This window comes from Mustela nivalis (assembly GCF_964662115.1).
Source record: "Mustela nivalis genome assembly, chromosome: 8".
NCBI classification, from domain to species: domain Eukaryota; kingdom Metazoa; phylum Chordata; class Mammalia; order Carnivora; family Mustelidae; genus Mustela; species Mustela nivalis.
Window position 1 is genome coordinate 94,078,159 of NC_139027.1, and position 19,533 is coordinate 94,097,691.

The window sequence follows — 19,533 nt, forward strand, 5'->3', positions numbered from 1 at the left end:
GAAGAGGTGTGGATTTTGTTAAATGTTTTTTTCCTCCCTTCATTGATATGATCATGTGATTTTCTTTCTGTTGATATGATGGATCACATTGATTTTCTAATGTTGAACATTTTCTAATGTTGCATACCTGGAATAAATCCTACATGACCCTGGTGTATAATTTTTTAATATAGTGTTTGCTTTTATTTGCTAATTTTTGTTGAAGATTTTTATGTCTGTGTTCATGAGAGATACTAGTTTATAGTTTCTTTTCTTGTAGTATTGGTTTTGGTGTCAGGGTAATAATGATCTCCTAGAATGATTTAGGAAGTACTCCTTCTAGTTTTACTTTCTGGAAGAGATTTTAGAGAATTGTGTAGTATTCCATAAATGTTTGGTTGAATTTACAGTGATTGGGATTGTTAGCAGTAGCCCTCCCTTCTTTCATCTGATATTAGTAATTTATGTCTTCTACCTTTTTTTCTTTGTTTGACTGGCTAAGGGTCTATCTGTTTTATTGATGTTTTCAAAGAAACAGACTTGGGGTTTATTGATTTAAAAAAAAATTCCTGGTTTTAATTACATTGATTTCTGCTCTAATTTTTATTTTTTTTCTACTTCCTTTAGGTTTTTTTTTTTTAATGATTTTATTCGACACAGAGAGAGTCAGTGAGAGAGGGAATACAGGCAGGAGGAATGGGAGATGGAGAAGCAGCCTCCCTAAGCAGGAAACTCTGATGCAGGGCTCTGTCCCAGGACCCTAGGACCATGTCCTGAGCCAAAGGCAGATGATTAACCAAATGAACCACCCAGGAGCCCCTCCTTACTTTAGATTTGATTTTGTTGTTGTTGCCTAAAATGGAAGCTTAGATTATTGACTTTAATCTTTTTTTTTCTAATATTTGCATTCAGTACTGTATTTTCCCTTTAAGCAGCATTCCACACATTTTGCTACATTGTATTTTGTTGAGACTGGTCTCCTGTCATTTAGAAGTGTGTCATTTAATCTCCATGTATTTTGGACTTCTTCAACTATCTTCTGTTACTGATTTTTAATTCCATTGCGGTCTGAGAACATATTTGGTATAATTTTTATTTTTAAAAATTTGTTGTGTTTTGTGGCCCAGAATTATTCTGTCTTGATGAGTGTTCCATATGAGCTTAAGAAGAATGTGTGTTGCACTATTACTGGGCGAAATAGTCTGTGTACATCTGTTGTACGGTAATTGATGGTGGTGTTAAGTGTGCCATGTCTGGACTGAATGTCCACATCTGTCAAATCCTTGTTGCCCTGCTGCTGGATCGGCCCATTAATGATGAAGAAGTGTTGAAGTCACCAGCTGTGATAATGGAATTGTTTATTTCTCCCTGCAGTTCTGTTAGGTTGTGTCTTACCTGTGTTGATCAGGCACACATACCTTAAGGATAATTGTGTCTTCTTGGTCAGTCGATTTCTTTATCATTATGTAATGCTGCTCTTTATGCCTGATAATTTTCCTTCTCTGAAATCTGCTTTGTCTGAAATTCATGTAGCTACGCCATTGTTCCTGTGATTAGTGTTACTTTGGATTTTTTTTTAATGTATCCTAGCATTTAGCTTGTTGATATTTAAGTTGTTTCATTTTTCATCAAAATATAATTCACAAAGCATAATAGTTGCCATTTTAAAGTGTACTCTTCTCTGGTTTTTAGTATATTTACTGTGTATATGGTACATACGTCACTTCTGTCTAATTCCAGAATGCTTCCATCACCCGAAAAATAAACCTCTTACTTCCAATTCTCCCCTCCCCTTATTCCCTGGCAATCATGAATCTACTTTCTGTTTTTATGGATTTGCCTTTTCTGGAACATCACATATCAGTGGAATTGTATAACATGTGAACTTTTGTGTCTGGCGTCCTTTAACCTGAGAGTAGAATGTTTTCAGACTTCACTCGTGTTGTAGCATGTAACAGTTTATTCCTTTTTATGGTTGTGTAAGAGGCTCTTCCACATTTTATGTATCCATTCATCAGTTGATGGACGTTGGGTATATACTCTTTTGGCTGTTACGAGCAGCGCTGCTGTGCACATTCATGTACAGGCGGTGGCAGGAACATCTGTTGTCAGTTCTGTCGATGTCATACCCCTAGACGTAGAACTGCTGGGTAATTGTACGTGTGTAACTTCTTGAGGAGCTACCGAGCTGTTTGCTGCCTTAGCCACACTGTTTTACATTCTCACCGACAATACAGGAGGGTTCCAGCTTCTCCGCCTTCTTGCCAGCACTTTTCTTCTTCTTTTTTTTTCTTTTTCTTTTTCTTATTTTACCATAGTTGTCCTAGTGGGTGTGACGTGGCATCTGCATGTGCTTTTGATTCGCATTTCCCCAATGACTAAGGATGTCGAACATCCCGACATGTGCTCTTGACCATCTGTGTATCATCTTTGGAGAAATGTCTATTCAAAAGTCTTTGGCTTGTTTTTAAATTAGGTTATTTGTTTTTTTGTTGTTGAGTTCTAAGAGTATATTTGCATATTCTGGTTATTAGATCCTTGTCAGACAAATGATTTGCAGATACTCTCTCCCATTCTGTGGGTTGTCTTTTCACGTTCTCCGTAGTGTCCTTTGACACACGAAAGTTTTTATTTTGATCAAGTTCAGCTTATCTAATATTTCTTATTGCTTTGTGTATCATGTCTAAGAAAGCTTTTCCTGATCCAAAGTCATACAGATTTTCACCTGTTTTCTCTGAGTGTTACAGTTTTGACTCTTACATTTAAATCTTTGATCCATTTTGAGTTATATTTTTGTGTATGTGTGACGTTGCTGTTCCAAGTTCATTCTTTTGCATGTAGATATTCACTTGTCCCAGTAGTAGGCACTCGAAAAGACTGTTCCCCCCCCCATTAAATGGTCTTGGCATCCTTGTGAAAAATCAGTTGACCATAAATGTATGGGTTGTAAATACTTTCTTTTTGAATACTTGGGGAATCTACACTATAAAGTAAAACCATTCCTAAAGTAGTAAAACCATTCTTGGTTAAGTGAAATGGGTCTCTATTATGGCACTGTGAGTTTGGGTTTGCTTTTCACAGCAAACGCTGCCTAACCCAGTATTCACAGATGTTCCGAGTTATTTAGTCATGTGTTATGCAACTTTTGTTTATCTGAGAACAAATGCATAAATGGTAAGTTGAGTACTAATATTACCTAATAGCATTTGTTCACTGAGGCTAAGTTATATGATTTATTTATTTATTTATTTATTTAAGATTTTATTTGAGAGTGAGAGAGTGCAGGAGCAGGAGGAAGGGACAGAGGGAGAAGCAGGCTCCTTGCTCAGCAGAGCGCCTGATGTGGAACTCAAACCCAAGAGACTGGGATCATGACCTGAGCCAAAGGCAGATGCTTAACCACATAGGCACCCCAGTTATACAATTTAGAATGCCATCATAAAGTTCAAGAACTTCAACAATGTGTAACTGAGGCAGGGAAAGTGATCGACCTAAAGGTATACAGTTGATGCGTAGGATGGCCAGGATTATGAACCAAGACCCCCTCCCGTGATGTACTACATAACTATGATGTAAGGTCTGAAATTGTCTCAGGAGAGAAAGGTCCAGGCTAATTTGGTCACCAGTGTAAGGAGCAGGTGGCTTTCTGTAGATGACTGTGAAATTACGGTTTGGTATGAAGTCCTTCTCTCCGACACTAGCAGGGTCAGTCTTTGGTTGATTAACTAAAAAAGTCAGTTTAAACAAGTACTCTTAGGGAATGGTACATACAGTTTTTAGCATTTTATTTGGAAAAAATATATGTACATTTATTCTCCATTGAAACAGTGCCAGGTCTTTTCTCTGGAAACTGGCCTGCAGATTAGATTTCTGAGTTATCACAGCACTTGGGTCGCTCAATAGGTTAGGCATCTACCTTCGGTTCAGGTCATGACCTCGGGGTCCTGGGATGGAGTCCCACATTGGGCCCCCTGTTCAGCAGGGAATCTCCTCCCATTGCCCCTTTCCCTGCTCATACTGTCTGTCTGTGTCTCAAATAAATAAAAAGAATCTTTAAAAAAAGTTTTCTATGTTGTCTTTTTTTGCATTCAGTTTCAGTTTCTTTAACTGAATTGAGTGAGAATCCTGTGATCACTTCCTCCCTGCCTGGTACTTGGTCATCTCACCCATACCTAACTTAGCAAAAATTTTCTTATTGATTTCTTTGTATCAAATCTTTCCAAAGTAGCTGTGTTAGTTTTCAAAAGAACAGTGATTTTTTTGCAGTCATATTTTGTTGGTTTACATAGTGTTTAATGAAAAGTAAGTGTAGGTGTCCTTAACTAGTTTGGGAATCATCACATTTGATTCTTTTTTTTTTTAAGATTTATTTATTTGACAGAGAGAAATCACAAGTAGACAGAGAGGCAGCCAGAGAGAGAGAGAGAGAGGGAAGCAAGCTCCCTGCCGAGCAGAGAGCTCGATGCGGGACCCGATCCCAGGACCCTGAGATCATGACCTGAGCCAAAGGCAGCGGCTTAATCCACTGAGCCACCCAGGCGCCCCATCACATCTGATTCTTGCTGACTAAACAGGTCATGGAGTAGCAGAGTCACAGGGGAATTAGATAGTAATTTATTGCCTCTAAGCATATAAGCCTACCGGGATATCACAGTATTGTAGAGGGGAAACACAGGATAGCTAATCCTGTGAGACCAATACTTGGAAATAGGTTATGAAAGATTTGGAACATCTGTTCAATGGGACACTCAGCATGCACATAAAATATTAATAGAAATGTATGTGTTTTATGTAAAGACATTCAAGTTATATTTTTAGATGGGAAATTTTTTTAATAGAATGGGTTTTTATTTTTTATTTTTTTATTCTTTTTTTTAGATTTTATTTATTTATTTGACAGAGAGAGAGAGAGGTCACAAGGAGGCAGAGAGACAGGCAGAGAGAGGGGGGAAAGTAGGCTCCGGCTGAGCAGAGAGCCTGATGTGAGGCTTGATCTCAGGACTCTGAGATATGACCTGAGCCGAAGGCAGAGGCTTAACCCACTGAGCCACCCAGGTGCCCCTAGATGGGAAATAGTTTAGAAGAGCATGAATATTTGTGTGTGTGTGTGTGTGTGTGTGTGTGTACACACATATGTGTGTGTACACACATACATAGATAAGGTCTGGGGTTTCCATTCAAGATGGTGGCATGGGAGGATCTTGATCTCATCTCTTCTATGAAATACACACTGAATCTATAGCTCCATATGGAAAAATTTCCTGTGGAAAAAACCCTACAACTAGCTGAGTGACTCCTACACATTAGGTGAGTAAGGAAAAAAACCTATGTTGAAGTAAGAATCAGTCTTGCCATAAACCCCACCCCTGGTACAGCGACCTGGGATTGGGAGGGTACTCAAAACCCCAGGCTTCTCCCTGAGGAGCAAAGGGTTTGAGCCCCACTTCTGGCACCCCAACTTCCAAGACGTACATCTAAGAGACAAGACCCCAAAACATCCAGCTTTGAAAGCCATCAGAGCTTGCACCCATGAGACCCACAAGGCTATAGCAAACTGAGAAACAGTTCTTAAAGCAGTCCCGCGAGTAGACTGACCCACCCTGGAACTCAGCACAGAAGCAGCAGACTGAAATGGGATTAGATTTCTGTGAAAGAGGCTCATTTGCTTATCTTAAAGCCCTGAGGGGCAGGCATCTAATTTAACGTGGATCTGGGAGCCTAGTAAGGTATTCTCCAAAGATGGAGCTGATGGGTACCATCTTTGCGCTGTCCCTCTACCTCGCTTCTGCTTTCTGGTATCTCCTGGAAAGGAGCTTGAATGCTCGTATGATGCCCCGAGGTTTGCAGTTGCTACCCAGGTATAACTCTAGATCACCTGGCTCAAGCAGCCAGCAAGATTCACACTCACGGTAGTGAGTATCACAGTATTTACAACAACCAAGACTTGGAAATAACTAAAGTGTCCACCAATGGGGTGAATGGATAAAGACAATGTGTGTGTATACGATGGAATATTAACCATAAAAAGAAGGAAGTCTTGCCATTTGCAACAACATGGATGGACCTTGAGGATATTGTGCTGAGTGAAATAAGTCAGACAGAGAAAGAGAAATACTGTATGATCTCCCTCACATGTGGAATCTAAGAAACAAAACAAAATGAAGTCATAGAGAACAGATTGGTGGTTGCCAGAGGCGAGGTTGTGGAGGAAATAGATGAAGGGGTCCAGTGGTATAAACTTCCAGTTAATAAGATAAGCCTTGGGGATGTAATGTACATCATAGTGACTGTAGTAAATAATACTGTGTATTATTGTATATTAATTTTATTATTTTTTATTAGAAATATGTATTATTAGCCTCAGGGTTACAGGTCTGTGAATTGTCAGGCTTACACACTTCCCAGCACTCACCGTAGTACATACCTTCCCCAATGTCCACAACCCCACGACCCTCTCCATACACCCCTCCCTCCAGCAACCCTCAGTTTGTTTTGTGAGATTAAGAGTCTCTTATGGTTTGTCTCCCTCCCAATCCAATATTTTTTTTTAAGATTTAATTTATTTATTGGACAGACAGAAATCACAAGTAGGCAGAGAGGCAGGCAGAGAGAGAGGAGGAAGCAGGATCCCCGTTGAGCAGAGAGCCCGATGTGGCCTCGATTCCAGGACCCTGTGATCATGACCTGAGCCGAAGGCAGAGGCTTTAACCCACTGAGCCACCCAGGTGCCCCCCTCCGAATCCAATCTTGTTTCATTTTTCCTTCCCTACCCCCACACCCCCCACTTTGCCTCTCAAATTCCTCATATCAGGGAGATTGTATGATAATTGTCTTTCTCTGATTATTTCACTCAGCATACCTTCTAGTTCTATCCACGTCATTGCACATGGCAAGATTTCATTTCTTTTGATGGCTGCATAGTATAATATATATATATATATATATATATATATATATATATATATATTTTTTTTTTTTTTTAAGATTTTATTTATTTATTTGACAGAGATCACAAGTAGGAAGAGAGGCAGGCAGAGAGAGAGGAGGAAACAGGCTCCCTGCTGAGGAGAGAACCTGATGTGGGGCTCGATCCAAGGTCCCTGGAATCATGACCTGAGCCGAAGGCAGAGGCCTTAACTCACTGAGCTACCCAGGTGCCGTATATTATTATATATTTAAAGTTGCTAAAGCTTAATAGTTCTTAGCACAAGAAAAAAATGTGTATGTTTGGTGATGGATGTTAACTAGTCTTAGGGTGATCATTTCACAACAGATAAAAATATGGAATTTTTATGTTGTACGCCTGAAACTAACATGTGTCCATTATATGTCAGTTTCTTTAAAAAGTAATTGATATTTTATTTTTTTAAAAATTATTTATTTATTAGACAGAGATCACAAGTAGGCAGAGAGGCAGGCAGAGAGAGAGACAGGGAAGCAGGCTCCCTGCTGAGCAGAAAGCCCAATGTGGGCTTGAACCCATAACCACTGAACCAGCCAGGCACCCCAAAAGTAATTTATATTTTAAAGAGAAAGACTATGGCACCTGGGTGGCTCAGTCAGTTAAGCGTCTGCCTTCGGTTGAGATCTTGATTTCAGGGTCTTGGAATGAACCCTGGCATCAGGCTCCCAGCTCAGCAGAGAGCTGGCTTCTCCCTCTGCCCCTCCTCCCACTTGTTCTCTCTGTCTCTCTCTCTCAAATAAATAAAATCTAAAAAAAAAAAAAAAAAAAGTAAAGAGACCAAAACAAAGTCTGGAAGGATGTGAATCGCTGTGTTAAAATTAAGAAGAAAAAGCTGTTTCTATTTTGAGAAGAGCCTCTTTGAAATGTATAATTAAAAGAAATAAAATGCCTTTAGAGTTAGGCAACAGGAGAGAATGGTCTTGGTGAGGGGCCCCCTTTCCCATAATCTTAGGAAGTGAGCAGACCCCCTGATGTCCTGTGTGTGTTCCCCTGCAGTAATACGGCCTCTTATTCTTTGTCTGATCTTATTTTTCTATGTAAAATGTGGTATCAGTGCAATCATTTTTTCTTTCTGGTTTGATTTTCAGGAAGATTTCAACGTCGGTCACTTTGTGTCTGACTGTAGGAAGCGTGTCCAGCTGGAGGAACTAAGAGGAGATCTGGAACTCTACTATAAACTTCTTAAAATAGCCATGGTCGAGCTCATCAACAAGGATTATGCAGATTTTGTCAACCTTTCCACAAACTTGGTAAACCTGAAATTCACAAGTCCTACACACACACACACACACACACACACACACACACACACACACACACTTTCTCTCTCCTTCATATTTATTAAAAGGGCAGAGTTTTTAGAAACCTTTCAGTTGATTACCCCACCAACCCCACCAGAAACTTGAAGAAATTACCAATTTCATTAATAAAAGAACTAAACTTTTTGGAATACATTTTTTTGTTTTAGTTTTTATTCATTTAAGGTTGCTCTAGTTTGATTATGTTTCAAATTCATTAGTCAACAGTGAAAAGTAAAGGATAATAATACCCAAGGGGTTGTTTTATTAGTTGCTAAGTGATTACCCTGAAGTCTTCCTTGATTTAGACTAATTTGTAGGAGCAAATGTCCACCACTCTTACAATGTTTAATTTACTCCCAGGTATATCTGTTAGCCAGAGCTAGGTTGAGGGAACATTGGCCAATATTGATATTTAAAAAGTTTGGTTTTATAAAAATATAAGAATGATTTGCAGTGAGCTTATCAATTGTTTGTAAAAGCCATTTAGAAATGTTGAATTTTGTTCCTTGGCAGAAAAGTCTCCTTGTTGATGCTTCATTTTGTTTTAAATCTGTTTGTCCAGAGAAGCACAGAAAGTTGCAGCTCCGTGGGAATTTCAAGAAGCATTAAAATTAATGATGCACATTTGCTTTTGGGAAATATACCACTAAGATAAATATCCCAATAGGATTAAAAACCTAGAAAATTTTACTTCTGTTTAATTTCTATTTTTCTCAAGGCTTATAATAATGTTTAAGAGAGACGTAGCCCGTCAGACTTTCACATCAGCTGGCTGAGTATCATCAATTACAGACAGAGAACTGTTCACCTTCTGTGAAAATTTTTCACATTCATTTAAAATGTCATCTAAAGGCAAATTGTTCTTAAGAAAACTTTCGTTTCTCCTGACTTCCCTTATTTTTATAGTTTCATGTATTTCAACAGATTTTTTTCATATTCTATGAACAACATTAATGGCCAAATAACACTTCTGTTGTTTAGCTAGTTATGTAGCAAAATACGGTTGTGCCAAAAAAAACAAGTTAAATCTGGTACTGCTTTGATCGTTAAATAGATACGTCACTATTACTCCTTATCGTGATGTGTTTGTGCCAACCTGGTTTTGCCTTTAGGTTGGCATGGACAAAGCCCTCAATCAACTTTCTGTGCCTTTGGGACAGTTACGAGAAGTTCTGGTAAGTCCCCAATTAATGAAAACAGTCTGCTGTGACGCCTGTTGTCCTCGTCGGCTTTTCTCTAAGAATTCTTTTCATCTGTTAGTTTGGTGGTACTGGTGGTTGTATTTTAACGGTTCATGATTATAATATTCACCTTCAGAAGAGTTGTAAATGATTTTGTTTTTGCATATGCTAAAAACCTAAAAAAACATGTTCGATTTGAAGAAGACATATTCTCAGAGTAGACAACCTTAAAATGTCAGGGGAGAGGAAGCATATTTCCAAATTCAACTTATTAATGCCACTTTGGTCATATGTAAGTGGTTTCTAACTTACAAATGACTTGTATTTTAACAGTTTGTAATCTTGTAAATATCCCCCCCCACCCCACGTAATCTACGTGTGGTTAGGTTCCTGGGCTGATCTACAAAAACTGTGTAATCCCTAATGGAACTGAAGGATAATATAAATACAATGTAATACTTAATAAATGTTACATTTGCATGTTCTCTCAGAAAAATCTCTGTTGTGGGAATGGGACTCCCCACCTCTAAGCCATTGGGAATAGGAACTCTACCTGGGTGAACAGTGGAGGGGCAGTTGTGGCATCACTTCTTACAGAAAACTGTGCTGCCCCGTCTCCCCTCCCGCCCCCCCCCCCCCGTCTGTGTCTGGTGCCCTGACTTACGGCCTCTGTCCATTCTGATGCCCTGTCGTAAACTTGTCATAAACGACACCATCCTTCCTTGTGTGTCTCCTCTAGCTTGAGTGGCCTCTTGCGTCCCTCCCCTAAGACAGTGCCTGCATCCTAGAGAGAATATAAGGAGAACATAATTTAAGTGAAGACACAGTACATGGTTAGAACCAAGAAAAATGCGGAGTAATGGAAATATCAGTGCTGAGAAGCCTAGGGGAGGGGCAGGCAGGAAAGAGTTCGTGAAACAGGTAAAAATCTTGTGTTGTGCCTTGAGGTAGCCAATACTTTCCATGGTTTATGTCTCATTTGAATTTTACAAAATCTTGTTAAAGTTACTTTTCCTTGGAATGGAAGGGATTTTCATGGTCCGCTGTTGGATTCCACACCAGCCGCTGTGGGGCTCTCCCACTGCCTCTCTGGTGTGCCTCTTCCTCCCGGGGCCTCATAGTGGTGTTGTTTCCCAAGCCTAGCCTTCCTTTGGCCTCCCACTCTTCTCTCGAACCCCCTTCCTGGAGGCAGATTTGCTCTACTCACACAGGCTCCCGTCCCGCCTCACCCCCTGCCATCACCGTATCCCCTCCCTTTTCCATGGCCTGTTTTTATGGCCACTTTGGTCCTGCTCAGCCACAGGCCTGACCTGCCTTTCTGGTCCCAACTCTGAAGCTGTTCTGTGAGATTCTCAGACCACTGAGGGATACGACTATATCTGTCTTCATTGCATCCCTGTAGGCTGCCACAATACTGACGTCCAGGAGGTGTTTCATAATGTTGATGGAGTGAATTAATTCACCTTCCTGTGGAATTTTTGTGATATGCCTACTTCATTCTAGTTGTTTCTGTTAACCTTTGTTTTGGCCCTAATTCCTAATTATCTCTTTATTCATTAGCTTCTGGACATGTTTCTCTACCTCTGTGCTCTGCCTTTTTCTGGTCTTCTGTTCTTCATTCTTGATTCCTGGTATTTCCATACCCACATTTCATCATCATGCATCAGTGCTTTGACATTCTTTCGTTCTCCAAAATATGCAGAATCTAAAGACTTCATCTCAGTGAAGTTAGCCCTCCATTCCTATTTCTGCTTCTCTCCAGAAGGAAGCCTGCAGTGCACATGGCTGTGTGCCTGTCTGACCCTGCCCCTGAGTGTGTGTGCACTTACATCTGCTCCCCATCCCCTCCCCACCTCGGCAGCTGTGTACACATGGCTTTCAGAGTCCGATTCGAGCCCCGTCGCATTTCCAGACTCTCCTGTACTTTGCTTCATATTATCTGTTCTCCATTCTAAGCCCCCTCATCCCCATAACTTTCACTGTATATGTCATTCTTCTTCTGGCCATGCGACCCTGCCTTCGTGTCATTATGCCCCCAGGTCATGAGTCCCCTCAACAGTAACTGTGTCTGGTATATCATGTTTTTTTTTTTTTCTTGTCAATATCTGCATAGTACTGGTGCACAGGTATTAATTTCTGTGGAATTGAATGAGATGTAGGAAATTGATAATGTGACAAAACAATGTCTGTAATACATTTTCTTTATTATTCTTTTAAAGAGTCTCAGGTCATCAGTCAGTGAAGGAATTCGGGCAGTAGATGAACGAATGTGTAAACAAGAGGACATAAGGAAGAAAAAGGTACCCTCCAGTAGATTTCTTATGCTGCATGCCAGTTGAAGCCCTCTCCTCTTGTCTCCGCGAACTTGTCAGCACTATTCAGCTTTTTTTCTTTTTTTTTTTAAATTTAGCTTTTTTTCAAAGCTCTCACGCATGTGCATTTTATGCATTATGTCACGTTATCTACCTGAAATAAGAAGACAGAATTTCAGAGGTACCCACACGATCTCAAGATCACCCACTTTTTCCAGAACAAGAAACAGTGATAACTGTTGTCGGTGCAGCGCTTGACAGTTAACGACTGTATAAATTGTCAGCGGCCCTGTAAAGAAAATAGGCCTATATTAGAGACTAGGGGAGAAGTGGGCTTTCCAAAGCAAACTCAGGATTCTGCCGTAGGTTTGCTGTTATTTTCTGATCCTGTGTTCTTTATGTTCTGGTGTTCACTTTAATTTTTTCAATTCCCAGTAGTTAGCATGCGGTGTTGGCTTAGTTTCAGGTGTGTGAGACAGGCAACGGCTCTGTACATCTGAGGGCTCACCCCGGGAGTGTGCCCCTTAGTGCTATCTCCAGTTCCAAGTGTCCCCGATATCATTCATGATCATAACGATGTAGGGGCACAGCGGGCATTGAGAGTCTGGGCTTCTGACTCTCGCCCGCTGCTCTGTACAATGTTTTCTATGTGTATTATTAGCATATTTGTTAAAATCTCAGTGGGGAGAAGCCTGTTTGAGGGACCTTCTGTTTAATTCGCCTCTGGATCTCCTCACAGCTTTTGTCCAAAGAATGCTTGTCGTGCGCTTCCAGACAAAACAGTAAGCTTTGTGAGAGCAGGGTGTATTTCTTGCTTTATTTTCTCGTGCCCCCCCCACCCCCCGTCGGAATGAATATTGAGCTCCCAGGGGTGTTCATTATTATTATTATTTATTGAATGGATGACTTTGTATTTTTTTGTTCTTTAAGGATGAGAGTTTTCATAATGTCCCTCAACCTCTTTGATAATATTTGTAGTGTAAAAGGTCTTTAATGATTTGGTGCTTGGGCATATAGGTATATGCACATGTAAACTGAGAGGGCCAGTACAATCGGAAGCCAAAGTTAAAACATGAATAAAGGGCCATAAGAAAACAAATGGAGGGGCGCCTGGTGGCTCAGTTGGTTAAACGTCCGACTCTTGATTTTGGCTCAGGTCATGATCTCAGGATCATGAGATTGAGCCCCGCATTGAGCTCTGTGCTCAGCAGGATGTCTGCTCGAGATTCTCTCTCTCCCTCTGCCCCTCCCCTGCACGCGCACATGCAGTCTCTCTCTCTCTCAAATAAACAAATCTTTTTTAAAAAAATAGGAAAGAAATGCCCATAGAAAGATTCAGGATGGGGAAAAAAAGAAATAAGAGTATAGAATATGAGAAAGCAAAGTCTAGGGTTTTTTTTTTTTTTTCCTCTATAAACTTGCAATAGAATATGGAAGTATGCTTATTCTAGAACTAAGATTTGCATTCTTGAGAATTCTGTGTTTCATAGAAATATTCAAAATATAGCATGCCCTATATATTTGAAGTTAACTTTTGGTCTTATATTTTCCTGCATTTAGCATGGGAAATAAAGATGATTAAGAGTAAAGATGGTGACGTTTTTTGTTTGCTTAATTTTTATTTTTATAGATGTGTGTGTTGAGGCTTATACAAGTTATTTGATCAGTTGAAAAGATTGAAAAAATCTTAAATTCACAAAGTTCGAAAGAAACCTCTGCACTAGAAGCAAGCAGGTAAGTATTTTTTTTTTTTAACTAAGTAGCACATAAATTAATACTTCACATCCAATCTAATTAGGCGGGGACGGCTTAGTTAGAATTCATTTCTGAACAAGAAGAAAATCCAGGTTTGTGGCTAGAATGTAGCTCCAGGAGAGTGGAGAGCATGAAATGGTGAAATCTATAACACGTTCCTATAAACCCTTTGGTTATAGACCACAGTTCCAACACGTCATTATGCTTGCAGTGTAAAAGTATATTTGGAATCACCTTCCCTGAGGACTAGCAAAGTCCTGTTGATCTTTAAGGCATACCTACCATTCATCTTGGTTTTTCTCCATCTCATTTTTTTTCCTAGACATGCCCAGAGTATTACCATTGATGTATTTTGCACCAGCATTATATTATTATGAAACAGTATAGGACATATCCAGTTGAAATTTACAAACAGGAAAGAAAAAACTTATGAAATAGGAAAAAGATGATGGCTCTCTTTGTTATACTGTGATTGTCTTGTTCCCTTCCTGGTGTGAATTTTCAATCAGCCAGGGTAGATGAGTGACTCAGAAAATGAGTAGTTAGGTCCTGTCAGCACTGTGAGATGCACAGTGGTGCAGTGGGAGTAGCCGGGGCTGGTCCTACACATACCAGCTGGGCTGCCTGCGTCAAGGTCGCCTGGTGCCCTGAGTGCTCTGTTGTGTGACGCTAACAGTCCCTCCCCTTGCAGGCGGAGTTAGGTTTCTAAATTTTAGGAATTAAGGTTTTAGATTTGGAAGGAACTTGAGAGGCCATATGCTCCACATGTCTCATGATGGAGATTAAGAACGGACACATCCCAAAGGAAGCGATTCTCTGGTCCTAGGTCTCTGTCCCCTTTCACATCAAGGCATTCAACTAAGTGGTCAGCCTCCACTGTGCTTGTGTCTCTAGCCCGTTGCACTCGTGCTTCTGCCCCATTCGTCCACACTTAGCAGACAGTCTGCACGCGGCCCTTCTGCAGCCCGTGTGTCTCCAGCGGCTCTGCTTCACTGCGGCCCATGGCAGCGCCTGCAGCCCCTCCAGCCCCTCCAGCCATGTCCACGTTTGGCCCCTGGAGAGCTGGCCCTCCAGTGTTCTTCCCGTCTTTGCTGTTGCTGCTGTGCTCCTCGGATAGAAACACCTCAGTGAGCTCTGTGTCTACAATCCTGTCCCTTTGCAACACTGTCCTTGATAAACAGACATTGTGCGCTTTCTTGCTCAGAATTACCTTGGAGGACTTTTTTCTCCAGAAGAGCAGCTCTGAGCTCTAGAGTCAGGAAAGCCAGAGCAGCGTCAGCGCACAGTAAATCCATCATGTTCTGCCAGGCCCAGAAATGCCGAGAAAAGGATAAATAGGAAATGCGCATGGGATCAGTCAGTAGAGGTTGGGATTAGGCTTCAGCACTGTTCCTGCCAAGCGCTTGCCTTCCCTCCACACCAGTTCTGATGCTCTGGGACGGGGCACACCATGGCAGGTCTCCAGAGATTTTGGGTTTTCTTACAGTGTGTTTCCTCACTACCTGACTGCCCATCCTCAGATGTGGGATGCCTCATAGAGCCCAGCAGGGGCTTTGGGGCCTTTGTTGTGGTTTTTTTTTTTCTTTCACTGTTCGACTTCCTTTTGAATGGGGTTAATGCTTTCTAATGTGGGGGGCAAGAGGGAAGTGTATCCAGTCCACTTGATGGCAGATGCACTGTGAGTGATTTCTCACCAGCTCCCGGAGCACCGAGCTTGCTCTTTCTGCCGTTGGGTAAATTTAAACTTGGAGTCCACTGCTCTGAGCAATTTCCCAGGTTGCTGCTAGGCGGTCAGTTTTAGCTGATTGAGGAGACAGCAGTAGTTGGTACTGGGGAGGTACTTGGGAGGGAGAATGAGGCAGGCAGAGAAGATGAGGGGGCTTCGGGTATGAACGGTAGGACAGGGCAAGAGAGAGGAGGTGGTTAGAGAATGGGAGAAGAAGGGCACGAATGGGAGAGCCCGAGGAACGTGGAGGAATCATGCAGTTGTACCCACACTGACCTAAAATAGCTCCATCCCCTTGCCTGGGCCCTGTGGCCCGGGCCAGGCTGCGTCGGTGGCTTCTACGACCTCCCCGCTCCTCACCCCTTGCACTGGGGCCTGCTGCACAGACAGTTTGTCATGAAAATTGATGGCGTTCAGGTGCAGGTGCCTGAGCGCTGTAAGGCATGGGGGGCGGTGGGGGTAGCAGGTTTTAACTTTGGGAATTACATTTCTCTAATTGTCTCTACTAGCCCTCTCTGGACTAGACAGATTTTGGAGAGAATTGCCACAGAATTTAACCAGTTACACTTTCATGCTGTTCAGAGCAAAGGCATGCCTCTTCTGGACAAAGTAAGACCAGCAAGTGTTGGTTTCGATTTTCAATTTGCTGTTTGCGAATTTCCTGGATGATTTTGGTTTGACCTAGCATTGCCCCTGATAATTGCTGCTCTACAGGATTTTGAAGCTAGCTTTGAATTTTTTTTTTTTTTAGTGTCTCCTGCTTGGGACCCTGCTTCCATTATGTCACACTAGATAGATTTTGTGTAAAGACACAAGCGTAGTCTCCAAACTATGCAAGTAAAATTAATTCTGAATTTCATGTAACTTGACACATCATATGATGTAGTCAGAGTTCATTTATCCAAAGCCCTTGACTGGGTTTAAATGCACGTTTGTCAGATTTACTCCGTAGCTTAAGAGGCAAATAACTTTTTGTCATTCCGTAATTGTCTAAACTTCACTTTGATGAAGCCGACTTACTTTCAAAGAAATCATAGGGAGGGGACGCCTCAGTGGCTCAGTCAGTTAAGCCACTGCCTCTGGCTTAGGTCATGATCCCAGGGTCCTGGGATCGAGTCCCACCTTGGGCTCCTTGCTTGGCAGGAAGCCTGCTTCTCTTTCTGCCTGTGTCTCCTTGTGTGCTTGTGCTCTCTCTTGACAAATAAATAAATAAAAACCTTTAAAAAAAAAAGAAAGAAAGCAATCATGGGGAGAAGAGATTCATTGTTATTCTCTAGGAAATGTTGGGATTTTAATCTTACATATATTCTGGTAGAATTAGAGGCTCGCTTTATATATATAACACATATGTATATAAATTATACACATATATTTGAGCTTTTAGAAACTGTGGTGCCTGGACCTTCTTTCCTGGTCTCTCTGTTCTTGCAGCGTATAGCCCACATTACGGCCATGCTGCAGCAGTCCCTGGGAGGCCTGCTGCTGGAAGAGCTTCAGACTTCCAATGTGGACATCATACGGCACTGCCTCCAGACTTACGCTACAATTGACAAGACACGGGATGCAGAGGCGTTAGTCGGTCAAGTACTGGTGAAACCGTACATGGATCAGGTTTGTGCCCCCATGCACCTCATTCCACAAACACAGAGCATCTAATCTGGCTTCGTTTCTTGACTGGGTGCGAGAGAGCTCAGGGCTCTTCCTTGAAGATGCTCTTAGTTCCTGCTCTTCTGGTTGTAAGAAAAGGTTGGTCCCGCTTGGTGCCCATCAGCATGGCAGGAATCAGGCATGTGCTCTGGTCTCTTACAGTGATGCCATAACTCAGGGATCATCTTAATTTAGTAGGGGTGAGGGACTTGCCTAGGAAGAAGGTACAGATCAGAACATTTTCAGGTCAATTTCCATTTCCATAAGTTATACGTTAATGAAGTTGCCGAAAAGCATGACCCCACCAAGGTGCCCATGCCCACTGGAGGAGCTGGAAGACAGCTCTGTGCGCAGGGAAAGTCTGTGAAGGGAAGCGTCTTCGCAGAATTGATGTGGCCTAAGTCTTGAAGACCATGGGGGGGGCGCCTGGGTGGCTCAGTGGGTTAAGCCGCTGCCTTCGGCTCAGGTCATGATCTCAGGGTCCTGGGATCAAGTCCCGCATCGGGCTCTCTGCTCAGCAGGGAGCCTGCTTCTCTCTCTCTCTCTCTGCCTTCCTCTCCGACTACTTGTGATTTCTCTCTGTCAAATAAATAAATAAAATCTTAAAAAAAAAAAAAAAAAAAAGAAGACCATGGGGGAGTTTGCCAGGCTAGGAAGGTGGGAGGGAGGGAATATTCAAAGATAAAGGGCTTTGAAGAGCGAGTTAGTGGGGTAGTACCTTAAGTCCAGAACTTGGTTACCCAGTGTTCTTGACCTTTAAGGATACAGTTAAATACAGGGAGTCAGTGTATCCTGCCTCTGAGCGGCCGGAGTATGGGCTGCACCATGTGAGGCCGCCAGCAATCAGCAGCTTCCAACTTAGAGAGCGTCAGTTTCATCTAGTTCAAGCTGACAGAAGTCATGAAGCCAGTCTCAGCGTTTGAGGGCTTTCTTCCAGTCACCTGCCAGTGCGAGTGTTCTTTCTGTCTGGTAAGTATAAAGCTACCCACCATGACTTCAGGATGAAAGGCTTCCAGTTTTAAAACGAGACAGTATCCCAGTGATAGAAGTGAAATTGAAGGATTAATTTCAGTAATCTTCTCAGCTTCATTAAGACTACTAAAAGTAAATGATCTGTCAGTTCTTTGTATGTATCCTATTATAGTTCATAGCTCTCTCTGTGGGGGTGAAAAAGATCACATTATTCTTTGTCACTAAATGAAAATATTTTAGTTATTTAATTTATGCCCTTTTCATTGAACTGAATCTAATATGCTAAATTAGGGAAGTACTTTACGTTTCCGTGTCATTAAATGAACTGTGGCCACGTTTGTATTTTAAGTTTGTATGCTTGTCATTCACCTCCTGCAACTCAGCCTCACCAAAAAAAATTAAATACTAAAGCAAAATAAGATGTGTTTTCTTCCATCACTTTCCATCTCAGCCCTTTCCCTGTTCTGGAGACGGTAGAGGATAAGGCCAGGGTGAAGATGGTACAGAGCTGTTGTCTGCAGATACAGTATTTCGCTTTTAAGCTCAGAAGGGAAGCAGATGAGTGTGTGTGATGTTTTAGCTTCAGGCCAGTCTCTGTCCCTCAGCCTCTGTGTCCCCCAGGGTTGGAGCAGTATTCCCAAATCCCGGGACCTAGATTTTCATGCCATTGTTACTTACCTCCTATTTAGAAAGCATACTGAGTGGGGAGGAGGAAGGACGAAGTGCATTTTTAAGGTTTACACGATTCTTTTCTCTGTAGTGTATAGTTCATACTTCTCTTTTAGGTGCTTTAAAAACAAACAAAAACACAAACAAACAAACAAACAAATAAATAAAAATAAAACGCTCTTCCTTCTGCTAGGTGATTGTAGAGCAGATCGTTGAGTCTCATCCAGACGGCCTGAAGATCATGTATGCTAATAAGCTCCTGGAGTTCGTTCCTCACCACTGCCACCTTCTTCGAGAGGTCACAAGAGGAGCCATCTCAAGGTGACATAAAATGCTGTGTATGCACCTGAGCTCAGTTTAGTGACCACCTGTCACCTCCTCATGTGCCGCTGATCCCTGGCTGTCCTGTCTGACCTGGGAACGTGGGAACGTGTGCTCTTCCCTATTTGTTACCAGTGCTGTGAGGCAGGTGTCACTTGCCTGGGTTTACAGGGAAGGGAATGAAGAGTGGGGACGAATCTCAACGGTGACATTTGTGTGACTCCAGAGCCTCTGCTTTTCTCTTGTCTATACTGTCTCCTTAACCAGGCTCAAAATCAAAATTGGTTTCCTTCCATTATTGTGATGTCATCATCGGTCTAGAAATACCAATTCATTTTAATTCAACACGTTTTATACTGATGGCAATTAAAGTCATGAACGGTTTTCCCTCCCTCTCTTATTTCATTTCCATGGCTTTCCAGTTCTGTTTCATGAATATCCCATTACCTTCCACCATCTCCGTCATCCCAGTCCAGACCTTTGTTGCCTTTTGTTCGAGGGTAGTGGGCTCTCCCCACCTGGTCCCCCAGCTCCACCTGTCCCTCTTCATTGCAGCCCTCAGGTGTCCCACCTGCCCAGAGCTCTTCAGCCTTCCTGAGTCGCTCGTCGCTTCTCATCGCCCACAGAAGAGCATCCAGTCTTCCTGGCGTAACCTGTGACCATTGGTGCTTGAGTCCTAGTGGTTCTCCGCTGTAGAACTTTCTAC

At 42.0% G+C, this 19,533-nt stretch overlaps 1 protein-coding gene and 1 long non-coding RNA gene across 3 annotated transcripts in view; one reads left to right on the top strand and one right to left on the bottom strand.

Moving 5' to 3' along the window:
• Nucleotides 1–19,533, bottom strand: part of LOC309872041 (conserved oligomeric Golgi complex subunit 2-like) — a 1,078,599-nt gene that overhangs the window by 537,569 nt on the left and 521,497 nt on the right. The gene's annotated exons all lie outside the window — the stretch shown is intronic.
• LOC309872042 lies at nt 9,356–13,471 on the top strand. Its single transcript, XR_014315636.1, has 3 exons — nt 9,356–9,419; nt 11,645–11,725; nt 13,368–13,471. It is a non-coding gene; the product is annotated as an uncharacterized lncRNA (long non-coding RNA).